Here is a 17311-nt window from a genome sequence, read left to right as displayed (position 1 = left end):
AATTCTGAAAGGATCACTCTGCGGCAATGAAAGAATGTGTTTCTCCTTTTTGAAAAAGAAAGTCCGGCTTGTGTTTTCTTTTTTAACTGTTTTAATCTGGGATAGGTTAGCAGGGATGTTAAGTGTTTGCCTTGGGCCAAAAAAACAAATATTCAACATTCACATTGTAAAACTCTTCAGCAATGATTTAATGTTTAGCAAATGGCAGTCTAAGCAAAGTTAACTTTTGATGAATTATTACAATGTTTCAAAGAACACTCACAATTACAGATTTTTGTATCCTTTGTTTTGTTTCCAGTCTTTTTTTTTTCTTTCCAAAGAAAGTATTCAGTCTTGGTTAAAGTCACTTTGATAAAAACCGATTGCAAGTTAATCAGTTCCACATTTCTAATTGTTTTCTCAAAGAAGCTAAGGATTATTAATTTGGTGAAAGTTGTAAATGTTTGGTGCTGGAGTTTCCAGGGACTACTCTGGTAAGATTTGTTGGAAACATGTATTATAAACTATGCTCCACACTCTACATTGATAGAATAACAGGATCTGATGTTTGTAAGCCTAATTGCTCTGTAGGGATCAAAGACATGTTACTTACTCATCTTATGCTGGGTTTTGGGATCACAAGAAAAGTAGCTTGATCCCCCAAAAAGCTGTTATGAGGCAAAAATGGAGTGCAATAACCCATATTTGAGCCAGGAAAAAGGAACAGAATTGATTTCCAGTCAGTTTTATACAATGGAGGATATAGGAACTATATGATCAGTAGAGGGAAAAACAACCAAAAACAAATGTAACACATAATTAACTTAGCAAATATAATTAGGTTTATAAGAAAGTTGGAAAGTATTTTTTATAAAGATTTTATAAATGGCATATATTAGCTTAGTTTTAGATTAACAGTCTTTCCCCAAACTTAATCATTGAAGAGAAAAGCCTTTTGTCTGGCTTAAAGTTTTTTACAGGTCTGAACTTCTAAAATTAGTTCTTGTTTGCATAAAAAATGGTGACATTTTAAAGAATCAAAAACACCTAATGAAAAACATGATGGTTAGAGTTCTTAAGATATTGAAAAGAGTAGAACAATTTATTTCCCAAAACTTAACAAATGAAGTAGCAGAACTTCTTAATATTTAAATTCAGAACTCGTACCTGCTGTCTGTATATATTAGATAAAGACTCACAGAACTTTGCACTGAATTTTCTGGAAAAAAAAAAAAAGAAAAGAGAATTTGTTCCTTTCCACTCTTCCAATACATACACTATTGGAGTCATAATTTTCACTCCTAAAATGAGAAATGGTATATTTAGTTCAAGAAAATCTAGATAATAATAACAGCTGACATTTATCAGGCAGTCAATAAGTCACTGACCCAGATTTAAGGACTCCACATTTGTAATCTCCTTCTATACACAGAACAAGTCTAAGGGGTAGGTTATAATTATCTTCACATTACAGATGAGGAAACCGAGTCAAAGAGGGTATAAATGACTTGCTCGATATCCATTAAGATGGCAGATTTCAGAATCCGTATTTTTGGTTACAGTCTCCAGTTTTATAAAATCAGAGACACTATTTCTTTTACTTGTATTAATTATGAATCACATGTAGATACACACTTCACCTAAATTGTTTCTAATTTTATTCAATTTCCTTATTTGCATGTCTGCCTTTGCATGTCCTCCCTTACCTGCCTTTACACCAATGAAGCATCATTTAATATCTTGGTACCTCATGGAATACAAAATACTTTCTCAGATCAGATAGTATATATGAAAATTATATGGAAAAACACTGTAAAATTGACTCCATTCAAAAGAAACTCTGATATTCCAGTTAATAGATTAAAACAATAACAGCAAAACACACACATATAAAACTTCCCTTAACAAGTAAGAGATTTTCTTTTCTTATTCAAAATATGTGAATTAGTTTGCATTCTATTTATTCCTTCCTTTATCTTTCTTCTTCCTTTCTTTCTCTCTGCTGCTAAGTTGCTTCAGTCGTGTCCGACTCTGTGCAACCCCATAGACGGCAGCCCACGAGTCTCCTCTGTCCCTGGGATTCTCCAGGCATGAATAAGTGGAGTGGGTTGCCATTTCTTTCTCCAATACATGAAAGTGAAAAGTGAAAGTGAAGTCGTTCAGTCGTGCCCGACTCTTAGCGACCCCATGGACTGCAGCCTACCAGGCTCCTCCATCCATGGGATTTTCCAGGCAAGAATACTGGAGTGGGTTGCCATTGCCTTCTCCGATCTTTCTCTCTATCCTCTACCTATTACTTTATTTGCTACTTCCACATTATAAAAAATCATCAAAATTCAAATTTATAATCCTTTAGAATGGGATTGGGCTGACCTATAGACCAGTTAACTGAAATAATAACTTAGGAAATAAGTGATATTGACAGTATTTCACTTAAATACTCAGCATACTAAAAGACAGCGACTGTTTGTCTAATACATCAGATCAGATCAGATCAGATCAGTCACTCAGTCATGTCCGACTCCTTGCAACCCCATGAATCGAAGCACGCCAGGCCTCCCTATCCATCACCAGCTCCTGGAGTTCACTGAGACCCACGTCCATCGAGTCAGTAATGCCATCCAGCCATCTCATCCTCTGTCGTCCCCTTCTCCTCCTGCCCCCAATCCCTCCCAGCATCAGAGTCTTTTCCAGTGAGTCAACTCTTCCCATCAGGTGGCCAAAGTACTGAAGTTTCAGCTTTCGCATCATTCCTTCCAAAGAAATCCCAGGGCTGATCTCCTTCAGAATGGACTGGTTGGATCTCCTTGCAGTCCAAGGGACTCTCAAGAGTCTTCTCCAACACCACAGTTCAAAAGGATCAATTCTTCAGCGCTCAGCCTTCTTCACAGTCCAACTCTCACATCCATACATGACCACAGGAAAAACCATAGCCTTGACTAGACGAACCTTTGTTGGCAAAGTAATGTGTCTGCTTTTGAATATGCTATCTAGGTTGGTCATAACTTTCCTTCCAAGGAGTAAGCGTCTTTTAATTTCATGGCTGCAGTCAGCATCTGTAGTGATTTTGGAGCCCAGAAAAATAAAGTCTGACACTGTTTCCACTGTTTCCCCATCTATTTCCCATGAAGTGGTGGGACCAGATGTTAGGGGAAGCACACTGAAACCTTCCACCCTGGCCAGGCACCATAGTAACTATTTGTATAAGTTGGTTTAGGACAGGAGGTCCTGGTAAGGAACACGGAACTCATAAGCCTCCACCAACCGGAAGAGTTCAGGAAAGATCAAAAGGAGACACCACAGATCCGACCACCTCACAGAATCCTTCTCTCTGGCATCCATCTTGGCTGAACAAGGTGTACACCACCAGGAAGGACTCTGAGTCAGAATGATTGGCTAAATACAACCTGGAAACTAATCCCATCACCATAAAACCTGAGACTGCAAACCATGGGACAGAGCTGTTCTCCTGGGTTCCCTTACCCTACTGCTCTCTACCTGGGTGCCCTTTCCCAGTAAAATCTCTTGCCTTGTCAGCACATGTGTCTCCTCAGACGATTCATTTCTGAATGTTAGACAAGAGCCCAGTTTCGGGCCCTGGAAGGGGTCCCCTTTCCTACAACAATATCATAACTTAAAAGTAACTAAGCTAAAATGTATTCCAACAGACCATTGCCATATCTTTGTTAACAGAGTTGGAATTTTAGATTTGAATTTGAAATAAGAGCCGTTTCTGTTAAAAATTCAGAATCTCAATTAATTCCAACTGGCAATTTGACCCCATATCATAAGACTGCTGTGGTTGTGTTTCACTATCCTATGGGTAATTTTCTTTAGTAATTTCCATTTCTCTTCATGTTGTTAATATATTTAGTGAATCAGCTTAACATCTGTTTAACTGTAAATATTCAAGATAGGGACTTCCTTTTTACTTGTTAGACTAGTATTGGGAATGCCTGAATGATTAATAACATACTTGATATGATGACTATAAGGATGATAAAATGACAGTGATAATCTGAGTTTGAGGTTTTAAATCAATAGGTTTACTTTATAAATTTAAAATAGTCTAAAGGCAGAACAGAATATAAAAAGGGGGAAAAAATTCTCAGCACTTTCATTTGTGCTTTTCCATTTTAGTATTTATTTTTGAAATATTCTGATTATAGATATATTCCTTTACCTTCTCCCCCAGTTTTGTGTTTTTGTTTTTGTTCTTACCCTAACTGATTGCTTCCCTGGGTTAAAAACACAGCACATATTTTGCAAGGCTCCTTCAGACAGAAACAGCTTCACCACTGCTCTACGACCACTGGAGCTATCCTTATTCAAGTCTTGAGACTTCTAAAACAATCTCTGCCCTGCATCCACATTGTTCCCAACAGGCAGCATGTATTTGGGAAGCATTAATGATTTTAAAAGGCTCTGGTTCTTAGAATTTTTCTTCTTAAGATCCTTTGCATTTTTCTTTTCAAAGGGCTTCAATATGGAGACCCGGTAAAGGAGGATTAATGTAGTTTAACAAAGTGAAAAACTAATTGAATCATTAACTCACCATTCAGATTCAAATATCTTCATTCCAAACCTTATTCACTATTTACACTTCTGCTTTGCTCCTCTGCCTGACTCTTTTCTTCTCCCTTATTGGTAAAACTTCTTAGTCTTAGTTCTAACCCTGAAAAGGTCATGTGAAAATGCACATTAAGCATGTAAGAGACAGGCCTGGCTGCTGGAATGAGGGCTCAGAGGGCTTTTGCTCTAAGAGTTTGAAGTCTTAACATTTCAGTGTTCCTGCAAGACCTGAGAACCTTGTTAATTTACTTAAATTGGCACAAAAACATAACTGGCTATAACTTTGTTTAAAATTAGTATTTGATAGTTTTCAGTCATTTTGTAAATTTTATTGAACCATCTCATTTCTCCTTGAAACAATCTGAATTCAAAGTTACAATGTAATTTCCCTGAAATTTTTCATTTGACAGTAGTTTCTTCACATAGTAACACTCTGCAGGTTTAATATAACTTTTTAAAAATAGTGTAAAGTGAAAAAGTGAAGTTGCTCAGTCGTGTCTGACGCTTTGCCACCTCATGGATGGAGGAGCCTACCAGGCCTACCAGGCTCCTCCATCCATGGGCTTTTCCAGGCAAGAATACTGGAATGGGTTGCCTTTTCCTTCTCCAAGGGATCTTACCAACCCAGGGATCGAACCCCAGTCTCCCACATTGCAGGCGGATGCTTTACCTTCTGAGCCACCAGGGAAGCCAAAAATAAATAAATAAAATAAAAATAGTGTAGATACTACTATACTCCAATACTGAAACTCCAATAGTTTGGCCACCTTATGCAAAGAACCGACTCCTTGGAAAAGACCCTGATGCTGGGAAATATTGAAGGCAGGAGGAGAAGGGGACGACAGAGGATGAGATGGTTGGATGGCATCACTGACTCGATGGACATGAATTTGAGCAAGCTCTGAGAGTTGGTGATGGACAGGGAAGCCTGGAATGCTGCAGTCCATGGGGTCGCAAAGAGTCGGACACGACTGAGTGATTAAACTGAACAGAGACACTACTATATATAAATAACCAACAAGCACAGGGAACTCTACTCAGTAATTTGTAATAACCTGTAAGGGAAAACAATCTGAATCACTGTGCTGTACACTTGAAACTAACATGATATTGTAAATCAACTATACTTCAATTAAAAATAATAAATTCATAAAACAAAGCAGTGTGGATTAATTTAAAATGTATATAGAGTACAATGTGCACTGACCATCATTTCACACAGAGAGATGAAGGAAGAGAGCCACAGAGGGAGAAAGATGTGTAGATTTAGAGTGGGAGAAGGGTGTGCTTGCAGGATGCCATTTAACAAGACCACCAGCAATAGGATCTTCCCAGTGGTTGCAATCTATATTTCACCTTCCAAATTTTTCTGGACCATAGTCAAATTTCAATCTTAGATACTAAACTGACAACTAAAAAAATGTCATTTGCCGTCTGGTTCTAGGGGAATGAAGTCATAAGCCCTTGCACTCACTGGCCTTTTACACACCATGAAAGGAAGAACTTCAGGATGGAGATCAGGAATGAGACACTCTGTGCTCTGGGAAAATTGGCAGAACAGCCCTTCAAATAGAGATTTTCAGAAGTATTTTTATGAACTCAAATTCTTGCATCTTCCCATACTTAGAAATGCCCTCAAACCATTAACTAAGATATCCGCTCTTCATAGCTAGCAGCAACTTTCTACTGAGATGTGTGCTTGATTTCATGTGAATTACATATATGTTGACCTCTCTCCCACCTCTTCAGAACAGTTCTTCAGAGGTATCTGAGAGGATTTATCTTAGGCTATTGTCCTCAGCAAGTCCCCAAATATAACTGAACACATAGGTCTCACATTATGTGGGTTTTTTAGGTCAACAAAGTCAGTGATAATAACATAACTATTATGTCGTTATTGAACCTAAGTTAGCATGTCTGATGCACAGTAAGGCCAAACAAACCAAAATATTAGAGTTTAGAGCACAGAAAAGTTTACTGCAAGGGCCAACCAAGAACAAGTAGCTTATGCTCAAAAGAAACAAACTACATGGTTTTCAGGGAAGTATTTTTAAAGGCAAATTTCCCTGGGGTGAGGGCTGCAGGTGTGTGTCTTTCTTGGTTGGTTGTTGGTAAAGGTAACCGAGTGGCGTTCCAGGAGTCTTGTGCTCAGCTTGAAGTTACTGTTCTTCACCTGGGTGAGGGTATTAGTTCCTGTGTGTGTGCGTGCTAAGTCGCTTCAGGCATGTCTGACTCTTTGTGACCCTATGGACTGTAGCCTGGCAAGTTCCTCTGTCCATGAAATTCTCCAGGCAAGAATACTGGAGTGGGTTGCCATGCCCTCTTCCTGGGGATCTTTTCAACCCAGGGATCAAATCTGTGTCTCTTATGCCTCCTGCATTGGCAGGTGGGTTCTTTACTACCAGCGCCACCTGGGAAGCCGGCTCTTAGTTCCTACAGAAGAACTCAAAGATTTATTGTTTTGTATTCCCCTGGAGGAGGAACTAGAACTCTGATTTAGTGCTTGCTGCACTATAGTTTCTTGACTGCTTTTCCTTTGTTTATGTATTCCTTTCAATCCCTAGTTGCTGCTGCTGCTGCTAAGTCACTTCAGTCATGTCGGACTCTATGTGACCCCATAGACGGCAGCCCACCAGGCTCCCCTGTCCCTGGGATTCTCCAGGCAAGAACACTGGAGTGGGTTGCCATTGCCTTCTCCGGTTAGTAACTGCTTAAATCTGTGCTTGGAGACTCAGGAGAGGTCTAGGAGGTTGAAGTCTTTTCCTACAAATAAGAAATAAGGGATACAAAGGTCCTTTGGTACCCAGGAGAGCCCTGCAGGGTCCTGCTTGGTATCAGTATGTTTACTATGTTATAAGAAATTGCTACATTCCTGTTAGTCTCATCTGTTTTACACTCAATCGTTTTTTGTAGAAAGACACATACTAAATTATACCATTGACATAGTACAACATTTATTTGACTAGAAATAATTTATTAACTATGAGAACAATTAATAGACTTTTACAAGTAAGCAGTTTTCTCTTTGATCACTGGTAGACTCAAGTCCATTATAGTTCATTCATCTCAATAGGTGGGCTATAGAAAAACATTATGTGCAATCACTCAGATTTGTTTTAATCCCCTAAATGAAACTAGTTAGTCCTGAACTTAGATTTAAAACAAAACTTACTCTCAGCAATGTTTAATTATTTGAAGAAAAAAAAAAGCTACTTTTTAAAATAAGATCATAGCAGATAAAAATTAAGTCCTAATTATATACAATTCCATTTGTGGGAGCACCAACTTAGGGCCTTGCATGTAGTAGGTGCTTACTTGGTGACAATTATAGTTATTAGCAGAATTAGAACTAGACCAAATGCTCAGGACTCCCAGTCCCTTTCCCCACATCCCATTTCCCCTTATAAACCTCCAGCACCTTGTTCTATGCAATTTATTATCCTTGATCTAATCCCACTCAAACTGTAGTTTCCAGGGCCAGGAAAGAGAGAAACAAATCATGAAGACTTCCATGCCTTATCGTAGGCCTTCTTAAAAAGGACCTTATTTCAAATATTTATTGTTTCAACTATGTTACCAGACCGAACTTTGGGTTCACTCACCTGCTGTGCAGCAAAATTAATTTATTGACACAAGTTTATGGTGAAAGAAAGTATAGTGTTTTATTGCAGGCACCAAGCAAGGAATATGGGTGGCTTATGCTCAAAAGAATCAAATTCCCCAGATGGTTTTCAGGGAAGCATTTTTAAAGGCAGCATTTGGAGGTGAGGGCTGTAGGATGCGTGACTTTCTCCTGATTGCTTGTTGGTAAGGAAGTAACAAGGTGGTGTTTCAGGAATCTTAATCATCAACCTTCTGGTTCCAAACCGTCTGTGTTCCACACGCTTATGCTCAGCACTTAGTCACCTTTCTCCACCTGGATGTGTGTGTGCGGTGGCTAGAGGGGTATTGCAGCTCCCGAAGAACTACTCAAAGATAAGTGTCAGATTGTTCCATATATTCCCTGAGAAAGAACTAGGTTTAGGTTTCTGTTTTATCACTGAACTATTATCATTATTTTTCTTGCTTGAATTATTTTCCTTTTTTTTGCATTCCTTCACTTTCCTACTCAGTAACTCCCTGTTCAGCTCTCTGTAACTCAGGGAAGGCCTAGGAGACTAAATATATTTTCTGCAAATAAGAAATGGGGGACACAGAGGGGCTTTTGTGCCTGGGAGGTTCTCAAACGGTCCTACTCAGTTTCAACCACAAGTAGCCATTCTTCTTCTTCAACTGGCCTATTTCCAGAAGCCAAATTTATACCTAAATATCAGTGCCAAACCTAGACAGAACATTAAAAAGCAGAGACGTTACTTTGCTGACAAAGGTCCGTCTAGTCAAAGCTATGGTTTTTCCAGTAGTCATGTATGGATATGAGAGAGAATTGGACTATAGAGAAAGCTGAGCACTGAAGAATCCATGCTTTTGAACTGTGGAGAAGACTCTTGAGAGTCCCTTGGACTGCAAAGAGATAAACCAATCAATCCTAAAAGAAATCAGTCCTGAATATTCATTGGAAGGACTCATGCTGAAACTGAAGCTCCAGTACTTTGGCCACTTGATGAGAAGAACTGATTCATTGGAAAAGAGCCTGATGCTGGGATAGATTGAAGGCAGGAGGAGAAGGGGACGACAGAGGATGAGATGGTTGGATGACATTACGGACTTGATGGACATGAGTTTGAGCAAGCTCTGGGAGATGGTGATGGACAAGGAAGCCTGGCGTGCTGCAGTCCATGAGATCACAAAGAGTAGGACACGACTGAGCGACTGAACTGAACTGAATCAGTGCCAAAATAATTTTAAAAGTTAAAGTATTCTTATTGTGTTCATTGAAGTAAAACTCTAAATCAGCCTAATCCTAGATTTTGGCGATCTATCACCATCATAGATAATGAAATTTGTTGCCTCTTTTGCATATTAGAACAAAGGACAAATGGTCTAGACCTTCAGTGGTTCTCTTCTTGAAGAGAATCTCAAACTTAAGAAGAAGAGATGTAAGAATAAGATTTAAAAACAAGGGTAAAATTGGAGTTTTCCCCAGAGTTTTTAAAACACAGTTTTTTCCTCTAAACTCTCTTTTGTAATGTAGTATCCTTCAATTATCAAAAACAAACCTGAGAAACTGAAACTGCAGTAAAACTCAGAAGAGACTTATTTTGCTTCCCCTACACTCGTTTGAGTTGCTCCAAGCCCAGAGCTGGTGTTGAAATCCAGAACAGAATACCAGACAAGGAAGGAACTCCAGAAAAGGGCTCCGGGGCTGTTCATAAAGTTTTACAATTTTCTTGATGGTAAAAAAGATTTCAAGATGATTCCTTCTGAGGGTGGGTGTCTGAGGCATATGCTTCAAACTGATGCTACATGCAGAAAATGAAATAAACGGCTCCCACTGCTTTTTTCAGAGCTGGTTGCCTGATCTAAACAAAAGGAGGACGCGATTTGGATTTACCTCACTTTCACTCTCCTTGGTGAGGCAGATGTCTTAAGCACTCTATTTTAAGGATTCAAAGCCCATAATATTACTAATAACTCCTCATACTTGTTTGCATTTCCCATGTTACATATAAATGTCAGAAGCAATGACTTGCAGCCCCCTTTAATCTCGTGACAGCTTTATTATCATTGGTTGGCTGAACTTCAAGAAAAGTTATGACAGTGGCAAAGTTCTGCAAACTGCAGCACATATTTCAGTAATTAGGTAAAGGAGGGAGAGCTCCATTTAGAATGCACAGCTGAAATTATTTGCTAAACACTTAAGATGCTGAGGTATATCACATTCCTCCCAGGACAGCTTTTGAAGGATGATTTATAAAGCATTTCTTTTACCGTTTTACTATTTTTTTCCCCCGTTAGGCTGTTTGAGCAGCAGCTCTTACTTGAAAATGGATCTTCTGATAATGGAAATATTGTATTTGCAATATGAGAAGGTGGAAGGAGGGAGTGGTCTGGAAGGCTGTGGTTTTCATTTTCTCCTGTCTTGAACTCAGCTTTCTCGAATGACAGCATCTCTCTCGTGAGTGCTTTAGGATTGAACATTGTAGCTAATTTTTTTTTTTTTTTTCATTTTTGGAACCAGGCCAAGGTTTTCCAGTCTTGGGGAAAAAATATAAACTGCTTAAGATACATTTGATCCCACCCAAACAAAACCATTTGTCTTTTTTTAAATCTTAGTTATCAGTAAAGCTTATGCTAACAATTAACTAATAAATTGCTGTTTTTTGTATTTTGTTAAAAAACTTCAACAATTTCTTAAAGGATTTTTCCCTCAGTATGGTGATGGGTTTCAATAAAAAACCTTTCATTCAGATTCTTTTACAGCCAAGATCACAAACAGAAAGAGAGGAGAGAATCCGAAACTGAAAGCTATCCAGATATTGCTTAAGAGCATAAATTTCATCTAATTCACACCGACCTTTAATTCCAAAGTTTAGCCTGTCCAAACCCATAGTTAATAAAGCCTGTTCATCAACTACTAAAACTTCCAGTTTTGTTTTCATCTGAAACTCTATTTTGATCCAACCTCATAGCTTTCTCAAAAGTTAATTTCAGTATCATTTAACAAATTGACATTCTTAGAGCTTCCACAGGAGAAAATATGCTTATTGCAAATTGGAGGAAAAACAACCAATTCTATTTCTATTCTGCCCTCTGTTGCAAAGTATTCTGCCTCATGCTATGAGAAATGCAAAGCATATTCTTCTCCTTCTAACTCTCCTCTCCCAAACTATATATCTTGACCCTTTTATCCAAAATAAATCTAAAGAAACTTAAAATATAAACAAAATAAAGCAAAATAAAGTAAATTACAAATACACGAAAAGATGAAGCCAAGGAAAAGAACAATAGCTAGAAATGAAATCCCTGAAAAGTGAAAGCTGTGACTCCCCTGGTGCTCCAGGGGCTAAGACCCTGTGCTCCCACTGCAGGGGGCCCAGGGTCCATCTCTGGTCAGGGGACTAGAGTCCGTGTGCCACAACTAAAGATTCCATGTGCTACAGTGAAGATCAACCATATGCTGCATCTAGGACCTGGGGCTGCTAAATAAACAAATTTAAAAATATTTTAAAAAGAAAAATGAAAGCCAGTATCCAACACAGTTCCTAAAAGTTGTTTGTAAACTGACCTTCAGTAGGATAAAAAAGTTTTTCTGGTCGTCTGATGATACTCTCATTGTTTTTTACAAGGAGCAAAAGCAAGTAGTAAGGAAACATAGGCATATGTGATCATAGAATGAGAAAGAAAGAAAGACACTGTGTCATTTCATTCAAGAGTGTCAGTTACCACAAAGAAAGCACCACTAAGAACTTTATAGCTTTATTTGTCATACTTGTCTTCTCTTTAGTCTCATGGCTTCCTTCCAAGACCCAGTTCAGTAAATGCCACCCACAAATGGGCTAGTATGCTTTGGATGGCTTGGCTTAATTCAGGAATATATTATTTACTCTCTAACACAATAGATGTACTGTATATCTTTCAGGTGATCTTACATCAATATTATTTCTTTTAGTGGAACTTTGTTAGATACTGGAAACCACTGAATTCAATATTATACTTTCAACAAGAATCTAGAATCCAGCTAGTCTGTATTGCAGTATGTGACATATTTTTATGGTTTATCATTCGGAATTCCAAGAGATTTGATCCTCTCTTTGTTTCATCCTAAGTACATACGTTCTAAGAAACTAAGGATTTCCCCATTACCCATATCCAAGTTTAACATTTACAAGATCACCAAAAAATAAAGACAGAGAGATGGAGAAAGCACTAAAACACGACATGCTTTTCATAAAAAAGAATTAAGAGAAAGTTTAATAAGTGTTCCACTTTAACTACTTTTATTTGAATAAAAATTTTTGTATCATTTGCATGTTTCAAATAAAATTTATTTTATAAAATATACACACAGAAAACTATAATTTTGGCTTTCATTTTCTGAAACACATTTAAAACAATTTTCCACCCACCACACTTTATCTAAATAGAGGAGCTTTTGTCAGCTATTTTTATTTTTTATTATTTGGCTTTCAAAATAAAGATTAGCATAACTTAAATGCAATAAATATTGATTTAAAACTTATATCAAAAGTAAATATGATACAAGCTCTGCACAGATAAGTATTTTGACTTCTCTGAAAACCATTTATCTAAAGCTTAATCCAGTATTTGTTTTGTTATTAAAACTCATTAACTATCCAATATTTTTAAATTAGAAGTCAGAACTCATATAAAAGCCCTCCTTGGAAGTTATCAGGATCCTGGCAAATTATGAGACTAAGTATGGTAAGTAATTTAAATGCCCAGATATAACCTTGAAAAGAATACTTGTTAGAAAATGACATCACCAAATTGGCACCATAGGTCATTCCTGATTTCACTCCCCCTTGCAAGAAGAACAACTAACAACCACTCAAGAACAAGACACCACTGAGAGTCTCCTAGAACATGGGGGTGAGGCTGAAGCATGCCCCCTGCATCCTGGAGACAAGACAGACTGTATTAGAAGGGTAAGAGAAGCAGGCTGCATCAACCATCTGGCCTCTCCCCCACATCAGCACAGCACCATGTAGAGTCTCTCCTAACCTCTGGCTCCTCCAGTAGGAAAAAAGAACTCAAGGAGCAACAGCCAGTGGCCCCCCAAAACCAGCTCTGTAGGTTGCTTCATGGGAGTTACTAGTTTGATATCTCTCCATGGAGATGGCTGGGAAATTTGCAGGGCTCAACCAGTGGGGATCTGGACTGTGATGGAGAAAGGGAGAGGGCTTGCTACTGAAACAGGATGGAAAGGGGCAGGGCATACTTTTAAAAGAATGGCAGGAAAGACATAAACTGATTAAAAATGACCTTGAGCCTCAGAATAACTCATTGTTACTCATCAGCAAGCTAATGACACACCCACAGGCACCATGACAGTTCCAAGTATGGATATAAAGGTCAAAAAGTGGTCAATGACCCAACTCCTGGAAACTTCTGCCCACTTCCCCAAAATACTTGGAGTAATCCTCCCACTTATTAGCCTATGGAATTACCCATCCCATAAAAGCTAACCATAGCATATTTCAAGGCTACTCTTCCTTCTGAGATGGCCCACACTCTGTGGAGTATGTTTCTCTCTAAATAAATACACTATCTACCTATCATTTTGTCTATCACTGAATTCTTTCTCTGATGAGACATCAAGAACCTGAGTTTTCCAAACCTGCTGGCATATTGAATGCAGCACTTTAACATAAACTTAGCTCACTTGAGTTTATGTTAATGGGGTGACTTAGGGTGGGTCCTCTTAAGTGGCTTCAGAAAGGGGCTGATCACCAGAAAGACCAAGTGATTAGTGGGTTGTATTTAATCACCACCTACCAACTTCTTGGAAAGGTAAAGGGAGCTGGAGATTAAGCTCCACAGAGACTCTTGAATAGTGAGATTTGATGAGCTTCTGGGTTGGTGAATACATGCACATGCTGGTACAGTGATGCACCCCGGTTCCACGGGGACAGAAACTCCTGTGCTTGGAGACCCTTCAGAACTTTGCACTACACACCTCTTCATTCAGCTACTTGTTTGTATTCTTTATCATATCCCTTATAATAAGCTGGTAAGCATAAGTAAACAATTTCCTGGTCTAGGTGAGCCATTCTAGCAAATTATTGTTGCTGAAATCTTGGCTGTCTGTGCACCAATGCCAAACAGAAGACAGAGTTATGGAGGAGAAAGAAAGAGTGGCTTTACTGCCTTGAAGGAGGGACACAGTAGGCTAGCATCTCAAGAACTGTGCTCCCCTCCCTGGTGAATTTTGTTGTTTAGTCGTGTTGGTGCTTGCCGTGGGATTTGCCATCTGTCTCTGCAGAGACTGAACCTTGTGCTGCTGTAGCTGCTGACCTTCAACAGTCCCTAAAGGCAGTTCGGGGTGGAGAGTGAGGCACTCTGTGCTCCAGGGAAACTGGTGGAACAGGGCTTTAGATAGTTAGATATTTTCAGGAACTGACTTCATGATCCCAGTCCTTGCATCTCTTCATATCTCAAAAAGCACTAAATCCCTTCAGGGTAACTAGCAGAAAACCTTTGTAAAGTGGCTCTTGATTGCATTGCATTCTGCCTTCACCAAAACCTTATACATTGACTTTCCCCCACTGCCTCTTTAGAGAAGTCTCTCAGAGCTATGTGAGGTGCTGTCTCCCAGGCTGCAGTCCTCACTCTCATGTTGCACATTATTTTTTAGCCAACAGTCACTAAGCTATGTCTGACATCTTTTGTGATCCCATGGACTGTAGTCCACCAGACTCCTCTAACAGAGGAATTTCCCAGGCAAGAATACTGGAGTGGGTTGTCATTTCCTCCTCCAGGGGATCTTCCCAACCCAGGGATCAAACCTGCATCTCCTGCATTGGCAGGAAGTTTCTTTACCACTGAGCCTCCAGAGAAGCCCAGGGAGAGGTTAGTTAGTCAGGCAGGAATGAGAACTGGCCAATAACAAAGGCTGAGCACCAAAGAATTGATGCTTTTGAACTGTGGTGCTGGAGAACTCTTGAGAGTCCCTTGGACAACAAAGATATCAAACCAAATTCTAAAAGAAATCTAGATTCTAAAAGAAATCAACCCTAAATATTCATTGAAAGAACAGATGCTGAAGCTGAAGCTCCAATGCTTTGGCCAACTGATGCAAAGAGCTGACTCATTAGAAAAGACTCTGATGCTGGGAAAGATAGAAGGGAGGATGAGATAGTTGGGTGATATCATCGACTCAATGGACATGAACTTGAGCAAACTCCAGGAGATGGTGAAGGACAGGGAAGCCTGGCATGCTACAATCTGTGGGGTTGCAAAGAGTAGGTTAGGAAAGAATGACTGAACAACAATAACAACAACAAGGAGTATGTGATAAGGATCAAGGCAGTAACAGTCTTGCATTCTTCTTTCTTCTGTAAAGTTCCAAAAGCATGGGGCTGTTGACAGGACTAGCATGTATGCAGGGTCCTAGGTGGTCAGGTCTCCTTGTCTTGATGAGCCTTTCTGGCCTCAGGTGGTTTCCTGGTTATTCCACCCTTGTTCAAATCTGCCCTTTTGAACTCAAGGAAAATTATGGAGGCTGAAGTTGCCTATGAGAAATGGGGGACAAAAAAGGTCTCCATGCCCAGTTGCCCCACAGGGCCCTGCTCAGCATCATTATCAAACCTGAGATGAGAATGTGGGAACCAAATTTATAGTTCATAAGCCACAAGTACAAGTGACAACCTGAACTTGCAACTGGTGTCTGGAGTGGGGGGCAGTTTTGCAGGACTGAGCCCTCAACCAACAGAAATAGATGCTATATCCAGGTAGATAGTATCAGAATTGAGTTAAATTTGTAAGATACTGAGTGGGCTGTCCACTAAGAATTAGAGATTTGCTTAAGAGTGTTGGAAAATACTCCAGATTTACTGCAGCAGTGTTCCTTACTAAGCTCTCTGATTTAGTTCAGATACTGGGCAGCCATCTGTTTCATGCACTCCTCCTCTCCCCCAGCTCCAGGGGTAGGATGTTAATTAACCTAAGCAAATCAGGATAATTCCATTCCATTTGACAATTCTAGTTTAGTATCGGATATGATACAAACCAGGCCAATAAGATGTTAGAAACACATTCTGGGAATTTTTTTCTTCTAAAAAGGCATATCAGCTGAATACTCATCTTATTTTGAAAGTTCTCAAGTGAGTTTGAGGTTCCTGGATCTGTCCCAGGTGCCTCTGATTCTAGGACTGACCTCCCAGGAACACTTTATGTTGAAGATATTCTCAATCTCACTTAACTACATGACAGATTACTGTGATAAAAACAGATTGTTCCTAATGACTCAAAGATAGAGTTGCACATATAGACTAACAAAACCAATGAAATTATTCTAGCATGGAAAATTAAGACATTTTGACAGGCAATATTTAAGAAATTCTGTGATGCCAGCATGCAGACAGCCTTCTTACAGAAGTATCTTTTTGTTTGTTTTTATTTTTTAATAAAAAAAGATTTTGATTTTCCCTAAGTTCTATTACCTTCTATGCATGGATATTTCTATACCTGGATTGTATCCTTCTATGTCTTTCTCCATGCTCAGATAAGGACATTGTTTGTACATATAAAGGGATTGTGGTTGTAAGGGTTATTTTTTTAATCATTGTAATTATCAAAATGGGATTCCCTTATATATAAAAAGAGCTGCAAAATATTCTATCAAATCAGTTCAGTTCAGTTCAGTCACTCAGTCATGTCTGACTCTTTGTGACCCCATGGACTGCAGCATGTTAGGCTTCCCTTGTACATCAGCAACTCCCAGAGCTTTCTCAAACTCATGTCAATCAAGTCAGTGATATCATCCAATGATCTCATCCTCTGTTGTCCCCTTCTTCTCCTGCCTTCAATCTTTCCCAGCATCAGGGTCTTTTCAAATGAGTCAACTCTTCACATCAGGTGGCCAAAGTATTGGAGTTTCAGCTTCAGCACCAGTCCTTCCAATGAATATTCAGGACTGATTTCCTTTAGGATGAACTGGTTGGATCTCCTTGCAGTCCAAGGGACTCTCAAGAGTTTTTTTCCAACACCTCAGTTCAGAAGCATCAATTCTTTGGTGCTCAGCTTTCTTTATAGTCCAACTCTCATATCCATACATGACCACTGGAAAAACCATAGCTTTGACTAGATGGACTTTTGTTGGCAAAGTAATGTCTCTGCTTTTTAATGTGCTGTCTAGGTT

The sequence above is a fragment of the Bos indicus x Bos taurus genome, chromosome 9 (assembly GCF_003369695.1).
Source record: "Bos indicus x Bos taurus breed Angus x Brahman F1 hybrid chromosome 9, Bos_hybrid_MaternalHap_v2.0, whole genome shotgun sequence".
NCBI classification, from domain to species: Eukaryota; Metazoa; Chordata; class Mammalia; order Artiodactyla; family Bovidae; genus Bos; species Bos indicus x Bos taurus.
Note: the sequence above shows the minus strand (reverse complement) of the source record.